Source organism: Salmo salar, chromosome 04 (assembly GCF_965601325.2).
Source record: "Salmo salar chromosome 04, fSalSal1, whole genome shotgun sequence".
Taxonomy (NCBI): Eukaryota; Metazoa; Chordata; class Actinopteri; order Salmoniformes; family Salmonidae; genus Salmo; species Salmo salar.
In genome coordinates, this window is record NC_138294.1 from 67,187,972 (window position 1) to 67,208,822 (window position 20,851).

Consider the following 20,851-nt stretch of genomic DNA (forward strand, 5'->3'; position numbering starts at 1 on the left):
TCAACATTTTCCATAATTTATTCGCAAACCCCAATCAGCGCATATTCTGTGCAAAAATAATGTTTTACTGTTTACATTACTTTATTGCAAAAAATAAATAAATTAATCCTAAAAGAATCAGACGAATTAAATTGCTCTAACTTGGGTTTTTCACCAGCCGGATTTTAAAAATCATGATTACTTAGCCAATATACAGATGATTGCTGAATAAACTCAGAGAGGAAGAGAGAAACTGAACCCGGCAGAAAATCTGTCTCCCTCCAGCAAGTGGCGTTGTTTCTCCCACCAAGCAAGGAGTTTTTGGAGGCCAATGAGAGAGTGTGGACAAAAAAATGAATGGCTTATGGAGTACCACAGTATGAGTAAAGTCCATGGAGAGTAAGAGCACCTCCTCCCAGCTGCCCACTGCACTGAGGATAGGAAACTCTGTCACCACTGATAAATCCACTATAATTGAGAATTTCAATAAGCATTTTTCTACGGCTGGCCATGCTTTCCACCTGGCTACCCCTACTGCAGTCAACAGCACTGCACCCCCCACAGCAACTCGCCCAAGCCTTCCCCATTTCTCCTTCTCCCAAATCCAGTCACCTGATGTTCTGAAAGAGCTGCAAAATCTGGACCCCTACAAATCAGCCGGGCTAGACAATCTGGACCCTTTCTTTCTAAAAATATCTGCCGAAATTGTTGCAAAACCTATTACTAGCCTGTTCAACCTCTCTTTCGTGTCGTCTGAGATTCCCAAAGATTGGAAAGCAGCTGCGGTCATCCCCCTCTTCAAAGGGGGACACACTCTTGACCCAAACTGCTACAGACCTATATCGATCCTACCCTGCCTTTCTAAGGTCTTCGAAAGCCAAGTCAACAAACAGATTACCGACCATTTCGAATCGACCTTCTCCGCTATGCAATCTGGTTTCAGAGCTGGTCATGGCTGCACCTCAGCCATGCTCAAGGTCCTAAACGATATCTTAACCGCCATCGATAAGAAACAATACTGTGCAGCCGTATTCATTGACCTGGCCAAGGATTTCGACTCTGTCAATCACCACATCCTCATCGGCAGACTCAATAGTCTTGGTTTCTCAAATGATTGCCTCGCCTGATTCACCAACTACTTCTCTGATAGAGTTCAGTGTGTCAAATCGGAGGGCCTGTAGTCTCTATGGGTGTGCCACAGGGTTCAACTCTTGGGCCGGCTCTCTTCTCTGTATACATCAATGATGTCGCTCTTGCTGCTGGTGAGTCTCCGATCCACCTCTACGCAGACAACACCATTCTGTATACTTCTGGCCCTTCTTTGGACACTGTGTTAACAACCCTCCAGACGAGCTTCTATGCCATACAACTCTCCTTCCGTGGCCTCCAACTGCTCTTAAATACAGTAAAACTAAATGCATGCTCTTCAACCGATCGCTGCCTGCACCTGCCCGCCCGTCCAGCATCACTACTCTGGACGGTTCTGACTTAGAATATGTGGACAACTACAAATACCTAGGTGTCTGGTTAGACTGTAAACTCTCCTTCCAGACTCACATCAAACATCTCCAATACAAAGTTAAATTTAGAATTGGCTTCCTATTTCGCAACAAAGCATCCTTCACTCATGCTGCCAAACATACCCTCGTAAAACTGACCATCCGACCGATCCTTGACTGCAGCGATGTCATTTACAAAATAGCCTCCAATACCCTACTCAATAAATTGGATGCAGTCTATCACAGTGCCATCCGTTTTGTCACCAAAGCCCCATACACTACCCACCACTGCGACCTGTACGCTCTCGTTGGCTGGCCCTCGCTTCATACTCGTCGCCAAACCCACTGGCTCCAGGTCATCTACAAGACCCTGCTAGATAAAGTCCCCCCTTATCTCAGCTCACTGGTCAGCCTAGCAGCACCCACCCGTAGCACGCGCTCCAGCAGGTATATCTCACTGGTCACCCCCAAAGCCAATTCCTCCTTCGGCCGCCTCTCCTTCCAGTTCTTTGCTGCCAATGACTGGAACGAACTACAAAAATCTCTGAAACTGGAAACACTTATCTCCCTCACTAGCTTTAAGCACCAGCTGTCAGAGCAGCTCAAAGATTACTGCACCTGTACATAGCCCATCTATAATTTAGCCCAAGCAACTACCTCTTCCCCTACTGTATTTATTTATTTATTTTGCTCCTTTGCACCCCATTATTTCTATTTCTACATTGCACTTTCTTCCACTTCAAATCTACCATTCCAGTGTTTTACTTGCTATATTGTATGTACTTCGCCACCATGGCCTTTTTTTGCCTTTACCTCCCTTATCTCACCTCATTTGCTCACATTGTGGTCCCGTGTGACTCAGTTGGTAGAGCATGGTGTTTGCAAAGCCAGGGTTGTGGGTTTGATTCCCACGGGGGACCAGTACGGGGAAAAAAAAAATGTATGGAAAATGTATGAAATGTATGCATTCACTACTGTAAGTTGCTCTGGATAAGAGCGTCTGCTAAATGACTAAAATGTAAAAATGTATATAGACTTATTTTTCTACTGTATTATTGACTGTATGTTTGTTTTACTCCATATGTAACTCTTGTGTTGTTGTATGTTTCAAACTGCTTTGCTTTATCTTGGCCAGGTCGCAATTGTAAATGAGAACTTGTTCTCAACTTGCCTACCTGGTTAAATAAAGGTGAAATAAATAAAATTAAATAAAAAAGGAGTCATAATACCCACAAAACCTAGCGGTCAAACAATGAAATGGTTCCAATCGTTTTTCCACCATTCATTTTTCCCATAGTAAAAAAAAAACACTTAAAATAAGGACTGTGTTTCTTGTACGCTTACCCTGGCATGACGTTTTGCTAACCATGTAAATCTCTCTACGACAAGATGACTTAACAATGTATTCGACTGTATTTACCCCTAAAAATGAAATTCTAAATAGCTGCTAATGTGGCTATCATAAAGAACTACAAATGCAATGATGATCTGGACGAGACTCCCGAATCGAGGAAAAGGTAAGAATCTCTGGATTAACTATCTAATGTTAGCTAAATGTAGTAATGAATAAATTGGCTACATTTATTTAAATTGACAATTCTGTGAACTGTCTTGTGCAACTTTTAAATTAACAAAATACCTGTTAGCAAAGGTGTCAGCTAGAGATGACATTCAAGAGCTTGCAGAGATGTGTAGTCTTGCATGTTGTCTACTTTGACGCTAATTAGCATTTTCAAATCTGAGAGTAAATAGAGCTGAATATATTGATAAAAGTCACCTTGTCCGAGAGAGATTTACATGGTTATCAAAACATCATGCCAGGGTAAACCTAAACAAAACACAGGCCTTATTTTAATTTCCAATGGGGGAAAATAAATGCTGGAAAAATGAGGCTAGTTAGCATAGCATCTCTCTTCATTGAATACAGGCGGTTGACATCAACAACCCTCATCTAATATTCAAAAAATGATTACAATAATGACATGTATATACCAATCCAAAGAAAGGATAGGTTGGAGCTAGACAGCCTGCCATACTGCTTTGTGGACAACGACACCTGTACTGTCGTGGCCAAAAGTTTTGAGAATGACACAAATATAAATTTTCACAAAGTTTGCTGCTTCAGTGTCTTTAGATATTTTTGTCAGATGTTACTATGGAATACTGAAGTATAATTACAAGCATTTCATAAGTGTCAAAGGCTTTTATTGACAATTACATGAAGTTGATGCAAAGAGTCAATATTTGCAGTGTTGACCCTTCTTTTTCAAGACCTCTGCAATCCGCCCTGGCATGCTGTCAATTAACTTCTGGGCCACATCCTGACTGATGTTAGCCCATTCTTGCATAATCAATGCTTGGAGTTTGTCAGAATTTGTGGGTTTTTGTTTGTCCACCCGCCTCTTGAGGATTGACCACAAGTTCTCAATGGGATTAAGGTCTGGGGAGTTTCCTGGCCATGGACCCAAAATATCGATGTTTTGTTCCCCGAGCCACATAGTTATCACTTTTGCCTTATGGCAAGGTGCTCCATCATGCTGGAAAAGGCATTGTTTGTCACCAAACTGTTCCTGGATTGTTGGGAGAAGTAGCTCTCGGAGGATGTGTTGGTACCATTGTTTATTCATGGCTGTGTTCTTAGGCAAAAGTGAGCCCACTCCCTTGGCTGAGAAGCAACCCCACACATGAATGGTCTCAGGATGCTTTACTGTTGGCATGACACAGGACTGATGGTAGCGCTCACCTTGTCTTCTCCGGACAAGCTTTTTTCTGGATGCCCCAAACAATCGGAAAGGGGATTCATCAGAAAAAATGACTTTACCCCAGTCCTCAGCAGTCCAATCCCTGTACCTTTTGCAGAATATCAGTCTGTCCCTGATTCTTTTTCCTGGAGAGAAGTGGCTTCTTTGCTGCCCTTCTTGACACAAGGCCATCCTCCAAAAGTCTTCGCCTCACTGTGCATGCAGATGCCTGCTGCCATTCCTGAGCAAGCTCTGTACTGGTGGTGCCCTGATCTCGCAGCTGAATCAATTTAGGAGACGGTCCTGGCGCTTGCTGGACTTTCTTGGGCGCCCTGAAGCCTTCTTTACAACAATTGAACCGCTCTCCTTGAAGTTCTTGATGATCCGATAAATGGTTTATTTAAGTGCAATCTTACTGGCAGCAATATCCTTGCCTGTGAAGCCCTTTTTGTGCAAAGCAATGATGACGGCACATGTTTCCTTGCAGGTAACCATGGTTGACAGAGGAAGAACAATGATTCCAAGCACCACCCTCCTTTAGAAGCTTCCAGTCTGTTATTCGAACTCAATCAGCATGACAGAGTGATCTCCAGCCTTGTCCTCGTCAACACTCACACCTGTGTTAACGAGAGAATCACTGACATGATGTCAGCTGGTCCCTTTTGTGTCAGGGCTGAAATTCAGTGGAAATGTTTCTGGGGGATTTAGTTCATTTGCATGGCAAAGAGGGACTTTGCAATTAATTGCAATTCATCTGATCACTCTTCATAACATTCTGGAGTATATGCAAATTGCCATCATACAAACTAAGGCAGCAGACTTTGTGAAAATTCATATTTGTGTCATTCTCAAAACTTTTGGCCACGACTGTAGTTTATCAAAGATTATGGATATACTGACAAGATACGTGTCTCTCCGCGCTAACAATGGGAAACTGCCAAAATAAAGGAATCACCAACATAAAACGTGTTATTAGGGCGTTGGGCCACCATGAGCCAGAACAGCTTTATTGCACCTTGGCATACATTCTACAAGTGTCTGGAACTCTATTGGAGGGATGTGACACCATTCTTCCACGATATAGTCCATCATTTGGTGTTTTGTTGATGGAAAACGCTGTCTCAAGCACCACTCTAGAATCTCCCATAAGTGTTAAATTGGGTTGAGATGTAGTGACTGAGAGAGCCATGGCATATGGTTTACATCGTTTTCATTCTCATCAAACCATTCAGTGACCACTTGTGCCCTGTGGATGGGGTCATTGTCATTCTATGGGGGCACAGTCATGGTAGGCAAAATAATGGCCTGCCCAGCATTTTTATACATGACCCTAAGCATGATGGGATGTTAATTGCTTTATTAACTCAGGAACCACACCTGTGAGGAATTACCTGCTTTCAATATACTTTGTATCCCTCATTTACTCAAGTGTTTCCATTGTTTTGACAGTTAGGGACAGATTACAATTGACCGGGGGGAGGAATAGTCCAAAATAGGGGAGGGTTGTCCAACTTTCTTCTTTTTTTTTGCTTTGGGGAGGGTTGTGTGTTTTTTTTATTTTTTTATTGGGCCTGCCTGGAGCATATGTGGACACATTGTTATGTGTTAGTTTACATTCACTCTTTTGCAGGTTTTACAAAATAATTTTTTTCCCATCCTAGCCAAATTTCCTCATGTGCTTGCATGTTCCTCCCTTATTGGGTGTTTTGGTACTTCCCTTATGCACTATGCTTTTCCATGTGCTAACTTTTACTATACCACAGGTCAGTATAGTCTACCAGACTAATGGTCTATCCTGCCCTCTATCCACTATTGATAGTGACAATAGTGGTAGGTGGATCATTTGTCCAGATCTGCAATAGGCTAACTAGCAATCATACATACAAATATTCAAAGCTGCATACATTTTTTAAATGAATCGACAAGAACAAATAAGAATATCTGATGGGCAGCAGAGAGGCCAGGTGCATCATTGCGCATTGAAAGAACAGTGAGACACTGCTAAATCTCCCCTATTGATCTTGTTTAGGGACAATAGAAGTATCATACAATGCAATGAGTAATTGCATTCTTGTTTTCAAATGAGTACAACAGTGAAAATGTCATTTGAATAACAGAGCAAAAACCCTGTGATTTGAATGTTTCATTCGATTTGGATCAGTTGTGGGTCTACTCTCAACATGTATTTTTAAACCTTTATTTAACTAGGCAAGTCAGTTAAGAACACATTCTTATTTACAATGACAGCCTAGGAACAGTGGGTTAACTGCCTTGTTAAGTGACAGAATGACTGATTTTTACCTTGTCAGCTCAGGGATTCAATCTAGCAACCTTTCAGTTACTGGCCCAACACTCTAACCACTAGGCTACCTGCCACCCCAAGGTTTATAAGGTCAAAAAAGGTACAGTAGCAGGCCAGTTGGCTGTATTTTACTTCTGATACGGAATGCACTGTCTGTTGCAGGTCATCATTCTCCTAAATCCTCCTATAACAGTGTGTCCACATATGCTCCAGGCAGGCCCAATTATTCAGGAAAGCTTATCACGTGCTCTGCGTCCTCTCCAATCTGAGCATCTATTCCTCACGCACCTAGAACCTTACGTTTCAATATAGCCTAAATATTTATCATTTAACTTTAATGTATTACCTTTTATATGTGGCATAAACACAACCTGTCAAAATGTTTTAATCTGATTAGGCTACTTCAAAGGTCTCCTGTAGGCATGCGCACGTTCATCCAAAATAATATAAAATATAGTTCCATAATCCTCAAAATGACTTGACATTAAGCAGGTTTCCATCCAAACTTTTTATACGAGTAAAGTAGCCAACATGTCTGATAAAAAAATTTCACCACATCATGGGAAAGCATGCAGTTTATACAAAATAGCCTCCAACACTCTACTCAGCAAATTGGATGCAGTCTATCACAGTGCCTTCCGTTTTGTCACCAAAGCCCCATATTCTATCCACCACTGTGACCTGTACGCTCTCGTTGGCTGGCCCTCGCTTCATATTCGTCGCCAAACCCACTGGCTCCAGATAAGTCGTTGCTAGTTAAAGCCCCGCCTTATCTCAGCTCACTGGTCACCATAGCAGCACCCACCCGTAGCACACGCTCCAGCAGTGTAACGGCTGTCGGGAGAGAGAGTAGACCAAGGCGCAGCGGAGTTAATGTTCATCATGATTGTATTTAATTAACGTAAGAGCACTATACAAAAACAAGATAACCGACAGCAAAACAGTCCTGTTCGGAAATAATCTAAACAGAAACAATTACCCACAAAATCCCAATGGAAAAACAGGCACTTATGTGTGACTCCCAATCAGCAACAACCAACAACAGCTGTGCCTGATTGGAAGCCACACGGCCAAAATCAATGAAACAGACAACATAGAAAAATGAACATAGAATGCCCACCCAATGTAACACCCTGGCCTAACCAAAATAAAGAACAAAAACCCCTCTCTATGGCCAGGGCGTTACAAGCAGGTATATTTCACTGGTCACCCCCAAAGCCAATTCCTCCTTCGGCCGCCTCTCCTTCCAGTTCTCTGCTGCCAATGACTGGAACGAACTGCAAAAATCATTGAAGCTGGAGACTCATATCTCCCTCACTAGCTTTAAGCACCAGCTGTCAGAGCAGCTCACAGATCACTGCACCTGTAAATAGCCCATCTGTAAATAGCCCATCCAACTACCTCATCACCATATTGTTATTTCTTTTATTTATTTTGCTCCTTTGCACCCCAGTACTACTTGCAGACTCATCTTCTGCACATCTATCACCCCAGTGTTTAATTTGCCATACTGTAATAATTTCGCCACTATTGCCTATTTATTGCCTCACCCCCCTTATCCTACCTCATTTGCACACCCTCTATGTAGATTTTCTCTATTGTATTATTGACTGTATGTTTCTTTATTCCATGTGTAACTCTGTGTTGTTGTTTGTGTCGCACTGCTTTGCTTTATCTTGGCCAGGTCGCAGTTGTAAATGAGAACTTGTTCTCAACTAGCCTACCTGGTTAAATAAAAGTGAAATATATATATTTTTTTAAAATACATATTAAATGAATCTGAACTTCACAGGGTGGTGAAAGTGCACAGTGATGAGGCTGATGCTCCTTTCAATAAATATCGAGGGTCTTGATGATGATGATCGATGTTTGGGTGCCATTTGTCAAATAAAAATGATCTTGCACTTTTGTCCATAATAATTTCATAATGTACTGTAGTAGAACTGTTTCTGCAAGCTGTTGGCTAGAGCGCATGTGCCAATACCAGAGTGGGCACATTCGCTATACCTACGCAACATTTTTAGTGACAAGAGTTGAAAATGTAACTTGTATTTTTTATTCAGTGCATGGGAATTTAACCTCAAAATATATTTTTATGTGCACTACATATTAAAGCACAGACTTTTATCTGCAACAAGTCAATTTGATGGAAACAACTCTGATGGGAAATTGCCAGCATTTGGGTGAAAAAAATATATAAAAAATATGAAAGCTGATTAAATAAAATTGTACTAGGCCAAATTGTCCAGGAGAGGCTGTCTATCATAGCCTACTCCCTGAATTCGCTCTTCAGAACCTTGCGCTTTCTGCTAAGGAAAGAGGGACAGATGAGCCTTGGCCAAGGCTACTGCGAAGATGGAGGCCTTTTTCATTGAAGTAAAACAAGAGTTATAGAAAAAAGAGTAGGCCTATAGTAAAAAGCCTACAATGGGAATTTATACAGAAAAAATATATAAACGCAACATGTAAAGTGTTGGTCCCATGTTTTCATGAAATAAAATATCCCAGAAATGTTACATTCTCACAAAAATCTTATTTCTTTCAAATTGTGGGCACAAATTTGATTACATCCCTTTGCCAAGATAATCCATCCACCTGACAGGTGTGGAATATCAAGAAGCTGATTAAACAGCATGATCATTAAACAAGGTGCATCTTGTGCTGGGGACAATAAAAGTCCTCTTGAAAATGTGCAGTTTTGTCACACAGCACAATGCCACAGATATCTCAAGTTGAGGGAGCATAAATTGGCATGCTGACTGCAGGAATGTCCACCAGAGCTGTTGCCAAATAATTTAATGTTAATTTCTCTACTATAAGCCACCTCCAATGTTGTTTTAGAGAATTTGGCAGTACATCCAACCAGCCTCACAACCACAGACCATGTGTAACGACGCCAGCCCAGGACCTCCACATCCGGCTTCTTCACCTGCGGGATCATCTGAGACCTGGACAGCTGATGAAACTATGGGTTTGCACAACCAAATAATTTCTGCACAAACCGTCAGAAACTGTCTCAGGGAAGGACATCTGGGGTCTCACCAGGGTCTTGAACTGACTGCAGTTCGGCGTCGTAACCAACTTCAGTCGGCAATTGCTCACCTTCGATGGCCACTGGCACGCTGGAGAAGTGTACTCTTCACAGATTAATCCCGGTTTCATCTGTCCTGGACAGATGTCAGACAGCGTGTATGGTGTTGTGTGGGCGAGCGGTTTGCTGATGTGAACAGAGTGCCCCATGGTGGCGGTGGGGTTATGGTATGGGCAGGCATGAGCTACGGACAATGAACACAATTCCATTTTATTGATGGAAATTTGAATGCAAAGAGATACCGTGATGAGATCCTGTAGATCATTGTCGTGCCATTTATCTGCCGCCATCACCTCACGTTTCAATATGATAATGTACGGCCCCATGTCGCAATTCCTGGAAGCTGAAAATATCCCAATTCTTCCATGACATGCATACTCACCAGACATGTCACCCATTGAGGATGTTTGGGATGCTCTGAATTGACTTCTACGGCAGCATGTTCCAGTTCCAGCCAATATCCAGAAACTTCGCACAACGATTTGAAAAGGAGTGGACAACATTCCACAGGCCACAATCAACAGCCTGATCAACTCTATGCAAAGGACATGTGTCGTGCTGCATGAGGCAAATGGTGGTCACACCAGATACTGACTGGTTTTCTGTTGAGACATTTTCATTGGCTAAATTAAATTAGATCTGTTTTTTTAATTGTGTGCTCCTTATTTAGTTTAAGATATGTTATAAGTAGGTGTATAGTAAAATAAATAATGTTAGACTATTTCTGTAATTTGTTGGGTATGGTAGGCACTAGTTTGTTCAAAACGTTTGTGAAGGTCTAAACCAGTTTGCAAGTGTTTTGTTTCATTCCTTTGAGCCATTTTCCTTGGCCAAATTAAGTTCCAACTGTAATGCTGTGTTTGGGGTAATATAATAGCCTGCTCATATTTTCCCTATAAACAATGACTTGACTTACTTTTTATATTGCCCTAATAAAGTTTAGAAACTTTTGTGAAGATGTGGGTATTGATAAGCTTTAGCTACTGCAAGCCTATGATATGAAGGCAGTGTGCACCAGAGCTCCAACTGACTCTGACAGTTGAATTTGAGGTGAGGAAGAATATTTCAGGCCTACCAGAATTACTCCTATAAAATAACAATATAATGCTTATCTTCATAAAAAAGATTCTGATAGAAAATTAACGAATTAGCCTCCTTGTGTACAGTCGTTCTGCCCCTGAGCAAGGCAGTTAACCCACTGTTCCTCGGGCGCCGAAGACGTGGATGTTGATTAAGGCAGCCCCCCGCACCTCTATGATTCAGAGGGGTTGGGTAAAATGCGGAAGACACATTTCAGTTGAAAGCATTCAGTTGTACAACTGACTAGGTATCCCCCTTTCCCTTTCCCTATACCTGTATAGCAGAAGCAGTAGCCATCTGACTTTTTTTTTTTAAATGCTTGTCGGTGTGGTACCGATAGCATATCGCTATCTCTCTGGGGCTAGGCCTTTATATAGGCTATATTTCGTTTTTTATATTAATTTATCATTTTTAATTTATACAGTGGATACATAAGCCTATAGGCCTATGTATGCAATGCCCTGATGCATTTAGTGCTCAAATTTCTGACAGCTGAACCCAGGGGCGGAAATCCCGGGGGGGACGGGGGGGACACGACCCCCCCATCCTGGGAAAAATATGATTTGTCCCCCCCAATATATCACTGAAACATAACTATGTAATTTAAATAATATTAATTATACGCAATGAAAGCAATTGTGCTGATTATAGACACTTAATAGCGCGTTTTTAAGTTTCAAAAGATTGCGACCCCCCCCACCCTTTGCCTCACAATGGTTTGATCCACTGCCAGTTCCTTAGTTGGCAAGGTAACAGAGGGGTCGTATCCACTGTCTGAAAGGCACTCAATGAACATAACTGACGTGAGGTTAATCCAGTCAATCGCGCACACACACTAGCTGAATATGCAGAGCTAGCACGCAAATATGAACTATTAAGCTAGCTAGTACCTATTCCATTTATGTGGCCTCGTCAAAGATGGAATCTTTGCTATCGTCAATTTACTCCAAGATCAGCATGCAGATGATGTAAGTTAGTGCTTCAAAGTCCCTGTGATAAGGTTAGCGATAAACTGGAGTCCAAACTGAACAGAACTACACTCTCTTCTACCATTGTCTTAAATATATTTAATGGTCTCGTTGCAAAAGCTAAATTGTCGCAAGGGAACTTTTATTTATTTATTTTATTTCACCTTTATTTAACCCGGGTAGCAAAGATTATAGCAAACACCACTGAAACGGAATTGGTGCTCGCTAGCTTTGCAAATTCAGCTATTGTTGGAAGCCAGCCAATATGAAACAAACTATTAAAATTACAAAAGGTTGCAGCATATGTTGTGTAAATGGTGAACTCATACAGCTTTCAACTCTTGTCATTTTAATCCGTTTCACATTTGCTAGCTACCTTTTAGATCGAAGCCCAAATAGAATGATAAAAGATAAGATGATAGAAGCCCATCTCCTACTGTAAATAACCTACACACTGTGTGTGTGTGTGTGTGTGTGTGTGTAGCCAGCCAGCCAGGTAGAAAAATGGCAGAAAAATAAAAGATGGACATCAGAGTATTTTTCAGTACACCAAAACGCAACGTAAGAACCCTAGTAGCCTAATATCTCAAAGACTAGTTGATAAAATGTTCATAAGAAAGAAATGAAATTCTAATGGAAATGTTTCACAATGATGTCATTAGGCAGAGCAGGCAACAGATGGCACACAGACAGCAGAGTTGGGGACAGACTGGCAGAGACAGGGAGTCTCAGGTAAGTTTGTTGAGTCTTTGTTTGGCAACATTATGAAAGGTTCTCCATTTTTTTTACTTGTAAAATAGGAACATAATTGGAAAATGCCATTGATACCCCCACTCTCAACTTAAACTGGTGACTGAACTAAGATTTGTTAAAGGCAATGGTATTGCTGTTGTGATTAGTTGTGTAGTTTTGGGTACCGGTAGTTAGGAGTACAGCAAACACCTTATTTCTTTGGTTCCTCAATATACATTTACCATATTACAATGTAGGCTATGTGTTACAGCACTACTTTTGGTGTCCCCCTCAGGAATTGCTCGTGAGAAAATGTCATGTAATTGTCCCCTCCAAAGTTGATATCAGATTTTCGTCCCTGGCTGAACCGTGAGGTGGACAATTATTGTTTAAGGAATGTAGCATAAAAAAAAAAAAAAATAAATAGACTATAAAGTTTTGCATATGCTACACATCAAACACAAGGAATAGTGTTTTTGTAATTTGTTCAAATCTGTTTTTAAGGACATGTAAATGTGGCTCATTTGGCCAATATCGATCGTTTATTGATATCGCTGGCTGCGCCAAGTTGGCTCTGAAAGCATATGGATGTCCAGTAAATTTCTCATTTGTCCGGTAAGTTAAAATCTTCCAGGTCACGTTGTCATTTACCAAATTTTCCTAAAGGAAACCGTGACATGTGCATATTGTTTTTATGCAGATTTTAGAATATTCGCATGGAAATCCATCGCCAATTGAATGGAAACCTAGACACCCTAAAGACCTTGACAAGTGCACTAGTTAGTTCAGTGTCACTTTGATTATGCCAGCACGTTATGGTTCACCAGCAGCCCCAAACATCTAATGATTAAACTACAGACTAGGGTTGAATATTTTCCGGTATTCTACAAATGTTCCATCCAAAAAATAATAACTTTTCTCCCAGGTAATACAGAATTTCCTGCCCAAAACCGGAAGTGTCATTCTAAAGCATAAAAAGCATATTAATAGCCTATGTCTGGATTTTATTAGCTTTGATTGGCATGAAAATTCAAGTCTGATGCTATCTGAGCCTGATGAGCCATACAGTACATTAAATCAATTTAATGAGCCCTACATTAAATAAATGTTATGAGCCCAAGCCCAAAAAAGCCCATATGATTGAGACATTATCCAATACAATATGATGTAGGCTACCACACATTACGCATGGCAGAAAAACATAAAAGCCTATAGATGTAGCTATGTAAAAAAAATAATGTGACCCTGAAAGCCAGGTGGAGATGTGTAAATTGGACGCTCATTCAAACCTTATATTACCGTAGCATATGCTGCAACAAATGTAGGGACCACAATGGAATTAAGTCCACGACTTTATTGTGCAATCCCGGTCACTTTTTAAATTATTTGTGTCTGTATATATGTATTTTTTGGGACAAATAAAATCAATCAATCCAAACTGTGCTGCGGGCAATTTGAATGTTACAAAACACCAACAACTTTAATGACATTCAGAGATTGTCAAATCAAGCCTTTGATTGTCAAATCAAGCCATCCCTCCTACAGTGTAGGGAGGGAGGGATGTGTTTTCTCCTACAGTGTAGGGAGGGATGTGTTTTCTGTTTGTCAAGATTGGCAGAGTCTCTTTATTGTGGTGATGAAAACACAAACCATGATATTGAAGTGCCCAACGTTGGTATGTTTCGTTTTTTGGTTGTGTGGTGCACAGAAATCTGTTGGTGGGTAATTCATTGCACATATTTCATATCATTTTAAATATAGCATTAAAATGTGGAAAATCTGATTTCCCCTTAGCTGATCACTGTCTGCAACCGGCTCTGATCGTGAAGTAATGAAACAAGCAGGGAGAGTAAGCTCCTCTATGGTGGTCGATGAACCCTCAACCTTCTGGCCCATAGCCCTGCGTGGTATCTACTGTGCCACAAAAGTGAAGTAGATATCCACGTTTATAAACACAGGGTCACTACAGTTATTGTACTTTGTGGTCGTAAACATTATTTTGAGTTATTTCTATGAGGGGTGAGGGTGTTCAATTTATTTTACAGTACATGGGGAGGGTCATGTGAAAATATTTGTAACATTGGGGAGAGGGGTGATTTGCTTTAATGACCCCCCACAGTAAATTTCAATCTGTCCCTTACCTGTATATGAGAAACAATTAAGTATATGATGAGAGCCACTGACTTCAACCTACATCAATATGCACATTCTCACAGGTTCATGATAGTGGAGGACAATGACATAGACAAACGCAATTTGCTCAAATATCTCTCATCGGGTCTAACCTATTTCTTGCAATGTGCACATATGTATTTTGCCAGTGTAACAGTACACTTCAGTTTAGCTAAGCAATCTCTAACCTCAGCAGCATATCTAACTTGTGCCTGAGGACAGGGATCTAACTAAAGCTAACCTCAGTTCTGAGAGAAGAGAAATATTGCCATGATAATTTATTAATCCCCAAAAATATAGTTTACTTATAGGTCCAGATAGTGGGTAAGAGATGCTGGGTTGTTTTTGTTTTGGAGGTCACATAAAAATCCAAAAGTCTTTACAATGCAAAGAAGTTTGAAAAGTGCTGAGGTTTGCCAACCAGACAAAGCCAATTAACCCTGTTATGGTGTTTCTCTTTCTGCCAGGCAGATTGTGGAATGTATTCAGAGGAAACGGCGATGCCAGCCAGGAAGGGCATCAGAGCTGCACAGGAATTTCCTTTCACGTCTTCGCCAAAGGCTATTATTTCAGTGATTCAGCTTTATTTGGTCATATTTTAACTACGGCTACAGCCCAAGCCTGATGACACAATCCTTCTGGAATTCAACAATTTGTACAGATTTCGGTACTGCAATGTAGCGTTTAAAAAAAAAATGTTTTACCTTAATTTAACTAGGCAATATTATCCTGGTCTCAAGGTTCTAAATGTCCAAACTGAATTTGGTAAAAGGGCTTTTATGTACTCTGCGCCATCGACTTACAAAATACTTTTAAACTGGAAGAACTTGACCCGATTGGTGTTTTTAAATCATTGATGAAGGATTTTGAGGATGATTCCCTGACCTGTCAATGTTTTTAATTTGCTGTTTTATGATTTTGTTATACTCCTGTGAATTCTATGTTTCTTTACTAAATTGTCTGTAGTTTTTCATGTTGTCTGTCTGTAATTGTGCAATGACTTGGTGCTGCCTATCTTGGCCAGGACGCTCTTGAAAAAGATTTCAAATCTCAATGAGCTCTTCCTGGTTAATTTTTTTTTTTTTTAAATAAGGTTGACACAGTTTGTCTCCCAAAGCTATAAACAGAGCATGTTTGGCCTTCGACAATGTGACACATTTCTCAGAATAACATCTGCTAAACACGTGTATGTGACCAATAAAATGTGCTTTATTTAATAAGCCAGTCAGTCAATGCCAGAGTCGCCAGTCATTCTGTAAGGAAAGGAATTTCCTACCATTCCCAGTCAGGGTGATGCAACTGTTTATGGTCTTCCATTCAACCCTAAAAACATGTCAAACTATTTGTTCCATGTATGGTTGCTTTTAGTGCATGTGTAATTCAGACCAACTTCCATGGATACTGGGAGCTTTGTTCTTAAAGCTGCACTTCCACATATGTCCAGCAGATGTCAGTCTCAACCCTTTTATTTTATTCTTCATTGAAAATCCCATCTTTTTGTAAAATGTACTTTTTCCCTTTGGGAATGAAATCCACTCTCCCGTTCCCAATGTTGTTGATCTTAAAATACCACCGGTACAATTTCCTGAAAATATGGAGAGTTTGGTGAATTTCAGCAAGCTCTCGGTATGCAGTGTTCATGTGATGCCTATTATTTTCAAAGAAGTAAATGTTTTAATCTTTCTTTCTCTCTGTTCATTTTAGTGTGCACTGTGTGTATGTGTGTGTGTGTGTCTACGTGGAAGAGGGTTGGTTTATGGGTTAATGGAGTACCAGCTGTCCTAATACAGGTTTTTAGGGGCAGGTGTGTGACACCCCCCTCCCTTCCCATCACTTTCCTCTCCCCAAAGCTCATCTCCATTTAGTCATGGGTCAGAGGTCACTCCCTAAATCAGTAGGCCCATGCCGCTCGGGGAATAAGACAACATGAAAGACATGATGGGGGTGATGATGCCTCTGAGCGAGACTCTGTTGTCCTATAACCCCCCTCTTCCACTCAACCACCCACTCACACAGTCACACACACCCCTTCCTCTCCCCCTGGTCTGGTACTTTCAGAGAACAAAGCCACCCCAATTGGCCAGGCTCTCGCTCATTAGCCATGATCAGCTCTGTGCAGATGGCGCTGGGCTAACCACTAGGCTAATGGCTGCTTGGATTAACATTCTGCTGCCAGACACCCACCCAGCACCCACAGGAGGGGACGGCCAGGCCAATTACCAATTACCAATCCTAATCTTGATGGAGGGGCCTGGTGGGGTGGGGTGAGGGAAACACCTCTTTCACTGATTACTCCCTCTTTTTGTCTCACTCCTCAATTACCATTGTGTCAACACGTGGTCTTCAAAGAGTGTTTTGTATGGTGTATCGGATGGTGCTGTTGTTTTGGGTCTGAAAGTTTAACAGTCTTTGTGTGTGTTTCTTTTTGTGTTGGAAGGTATATGTAGATGTGAGGATGTGCGAATTGTAGGCAACATTCTGTTTCTCTCTTTTTGTTGGTCTGTCTTGCTGTCAAATTCTTTGTGTCACTGTCTGTTCTTAAGAGCCTCTCATACACAAGTTTCATATTCAAGAGGGTCGTAAACTAAAAGCAGGGTTGCCCTGCACTCCTCTACCAGCTGTGGCTCTTGTACTTACATTAACCTGTAACTCATTAACTCTCTGCTACAGAGTGCATGGTAATTATAAAACACGGACCAGCCTAACCCCAACCCCCAGCCCAAGCAGCTACCCCTTTCTTGCCTTGATGGGTCCCAATTCTAGCCCCCCAAACCTCAAGGCCCCCTTCTATTTTGTCAGATTCTACCCTGTTCTGTACTGGCCTTGGTAACTTGCAGGTGCATATAACGGCCATGCATCCTTCCTGGCATCAAAGCCATTGAAATGGAACAGGCCACTCTTTACAGTGACATACTTGTCATCTGCCCGCTGGACACCTCAAATCACCCTGAGTGTGTGCGCTGTATGTGTTTTCTCTCTCTCCCTGTGTTTCTGCGTGCTGTAGGTATTTCTCTGTGTATATGTGTACTTACACACAGCAGATGGCCTGAGCGCCTCCTGAGCACACTGATCAGCTTAGTGTAGGCCAGGGCCAGTGCCTGTGAACAGAGTCAACCGTGTCAATCGTAATTAGACTTGTTTATGTCCTGTGGATCCATTCTCCTAATGTTGGCCAGTGCAGTTGGAGCCATTATGGGGACAAGCAATGAAGACCTTGAGCCACTGTGGTGACAGTTTCACAGTGCATTAAATCTTTGAATAAATAGACATTCAATGCGTTGGGCCGGTGATGACAGTCAGGTTCAGTCACCATGTGTTTGTATTAACAGATGTTGATAACATGATGACAGGACTTACTGTATGTCCTTGGTATTTGTTACAGTAAAGCAGGATGTTCTTTGTCAGCCTCAACCAGGATAATCATCTTCACTATAGGCTATAATGAAGCATATTGTTCGTCAGGCTTTATGTATTGTTTAACATTCAACAACCCCATTTCTTCAGTGTGTGTTATTTATTTATGAACCTTTATTTAACTAGGCAAGTCAGTTAAGAACACATTCTTATTTACAACGACAGCCTCGGGGGTTAACTGCCTTGTTCAGGGGCAGCACGACAGATTTTTACCTTGTCAGCTCGGGTATTCGATCTAACAACCTTCCGGTTACTGGCCCAACACTCTAACCACTAGGCTACCTGCCACCCCTGTTACCAGAAGCAAAGCATTAGATGTAAGTCTGAATGAACAAAGGAATTATTCTCTAAAATATCAGCAGCTCGTTCACTTATAATAACACATATACAGCACCAAAGATATTTATAACTAACCAAAGAGTTCACCTTTGTCGTTTCAATGGGAGCAAATGAAGCATAGTGGGCAGAACAAGCAAGAAGGTGGGCAGAGCCAAGCATGAGCTAGTGAGATCCTATTGGTGCATTCTAGCATGTATTTGCATATTTCCATTAAGGAACACCTGGTCTGTGAAGTGCGTGTGTGCAATAACAAAATTTGGCCATGCACTCATTGTAAACAATGACATTTTTTGAAACTTTGGCTTTGGGTCACGTCTACAAAACGTAGTGCACTCTGTTCATAACATATTGTCGCTTTGGGAACAGATAACTGTATTGAGATCTGGATTTTTTGTGTGTGTCTTTTAACCCGGTCTTTATGTGTGTGCCAGTGTATGTCTTGTATGGTGTTTGTGTGTCTTTTTAAGTTGCTGTTTAAACACACAAGGAAGTGTGTGGCTGGGAGGGAAAGCTGTTTAGGGCTCTGTTATTTTTAGCAACTGCGGGTCAAAGTAATAACTCTGAGTCTTCCAGCTCTAACCACTCTTTCTTCGATCCACAACCACTATGGGCGTCCCACCCTAACCCACCACCCAACCCAGCCTCAACCAGTATCCAGCCTCACACATGTCTAGTTACAGCTTTACAAACACACATACACAATGTCAAAACCACTCACCACTGCTAATTAAAGATGACACACAGACACCTTAAGGCTCTACTGGGCTGTACTGAATTACAAGTGTATCCCCCCCTAACCCCTGTCCCCCAAGCAAATCCCTTTCATACATATGTTCACTCTTTCCAAAAACTCCACTCCACACCCATTGGCCCCGCAGACTAAATAGAGCATGTGGTTCCTGAGGCCAGGACCAAAGAAAATGGAGCAGCAGCTGCAGGAGAGAGGAAACGCTGCTCTCACTGTTCATGAAGGACTCTCATACAGGAGTATGTGACAAGGCCAGCACTGTGCATTCAGAGTCATGTACAATGGCCCTATCTATAGCAAATAATGTTATGGCTTTGGGACTAAGAGACAGGCTGGGCCTGGCTCCCCAGTTTCAATCAGAATTAGTTTTTCCCCACAAAAGGGCATATTACAGACAGAAATGCTCCTCAGCACTTGGTAGTTAAATGAACATTCAATTCTCTGGCAACAGCTCTAGTGGACATTCCTGCAGGCAGCATGCCAATTGCACGCTCCCTCAAAACTTAAGGCATCTGTGGCATTGTGTTGTGTGACAAAACTGCACATTTTAAAGTGACCTTTTATTGTCGCCAGCACAAGGTGCACCTGTGCAATGATCATGCCGTTTAATCAGCTTCTTGATATGCCACACCTAGTGGGATCAGGCATTTTAGTAACCCTGTTCCACTGCTACATAGCTGAACGTTGAATACTGTATCAAATAAGTTCTATTTGACAGCAACTGCCCTGTAATTGAATATTCACATGCAACTCAAACTTTAATGCTTCTCTTCCATTGCTTTCAATGCTCTTATCTTGGCTCAAGAACAAGTCATGCACACATATCCCAACTAAGCATTTCTATCCCTAATAAAACCACGCAAAATAATATATTAGGGAGGGATGGCAACCCAGAATTTTACTGTGGCATTGTACCATGATGCGGAGTACCAGTCAGGGAACACTAATGCCAACCATTCATACTGTTGCCCCTGAAACCCAGTTGCTAGGAGACCCTGTCCCACCATCTGCTGCTATTGAAATAGAGCAGGAGGTCCGGGCACATCCGAGAGCCCGGTGACGATAACCAGCTAAGGCTAATACCCTCTTCAGACATCCAATGTACAAAATGTCTAACTGCATCTATTTTTACACATTATGTACCAGAATTAGAGAGTCCAGCAGATGTTGGGACAAATTATTTTGTCTCATGGGATAATAAATGCATGCATGAACAGTTGTCAGTTATGCAAGTTTCTCTGAAATCCATCTTAATGGTGCTATCCTAGCAGCTGGAATGTCAAAGCATACATCGCCTTCAGAAAGTATTCACACCCCTTTTCCAACTTTTGTTGTGTTACAGCCTGAATTTGAAATGGATTAAATTGAGATTTTATGTCACTGGCCTACACACAATACCCCATAATGTCACAGTCGAATAATGCTTTTCGATTTTTATATTATATTCATTATTTTTTTATCCCTTTTTCTTCCCAATTTCGTGGTATCCAATTGGTAGTAACAGTCTTGTCTCATCGCTGCAACTCCCGTACGAACTCGGGAGAGGCAAAGGTCGAGAGCTGTGCGTCTTCCGAAACACCACCCAACCAAGCCACACTGCTTCTTGACACAATGCCCATTTAACCCGGAAGCCAGCCGCACCAATGTGTCGGAGGAAACAACGTACACCTCACAACCTTGTCAGCGTGCACTGCACCTGGCCCGCCACAGGAGCCGCTAGTGTGCGATGGGACAAGGACATCCCTGCCGGCCAAACCCTCCCCTAACCCAGACGATGCTGGGCCAA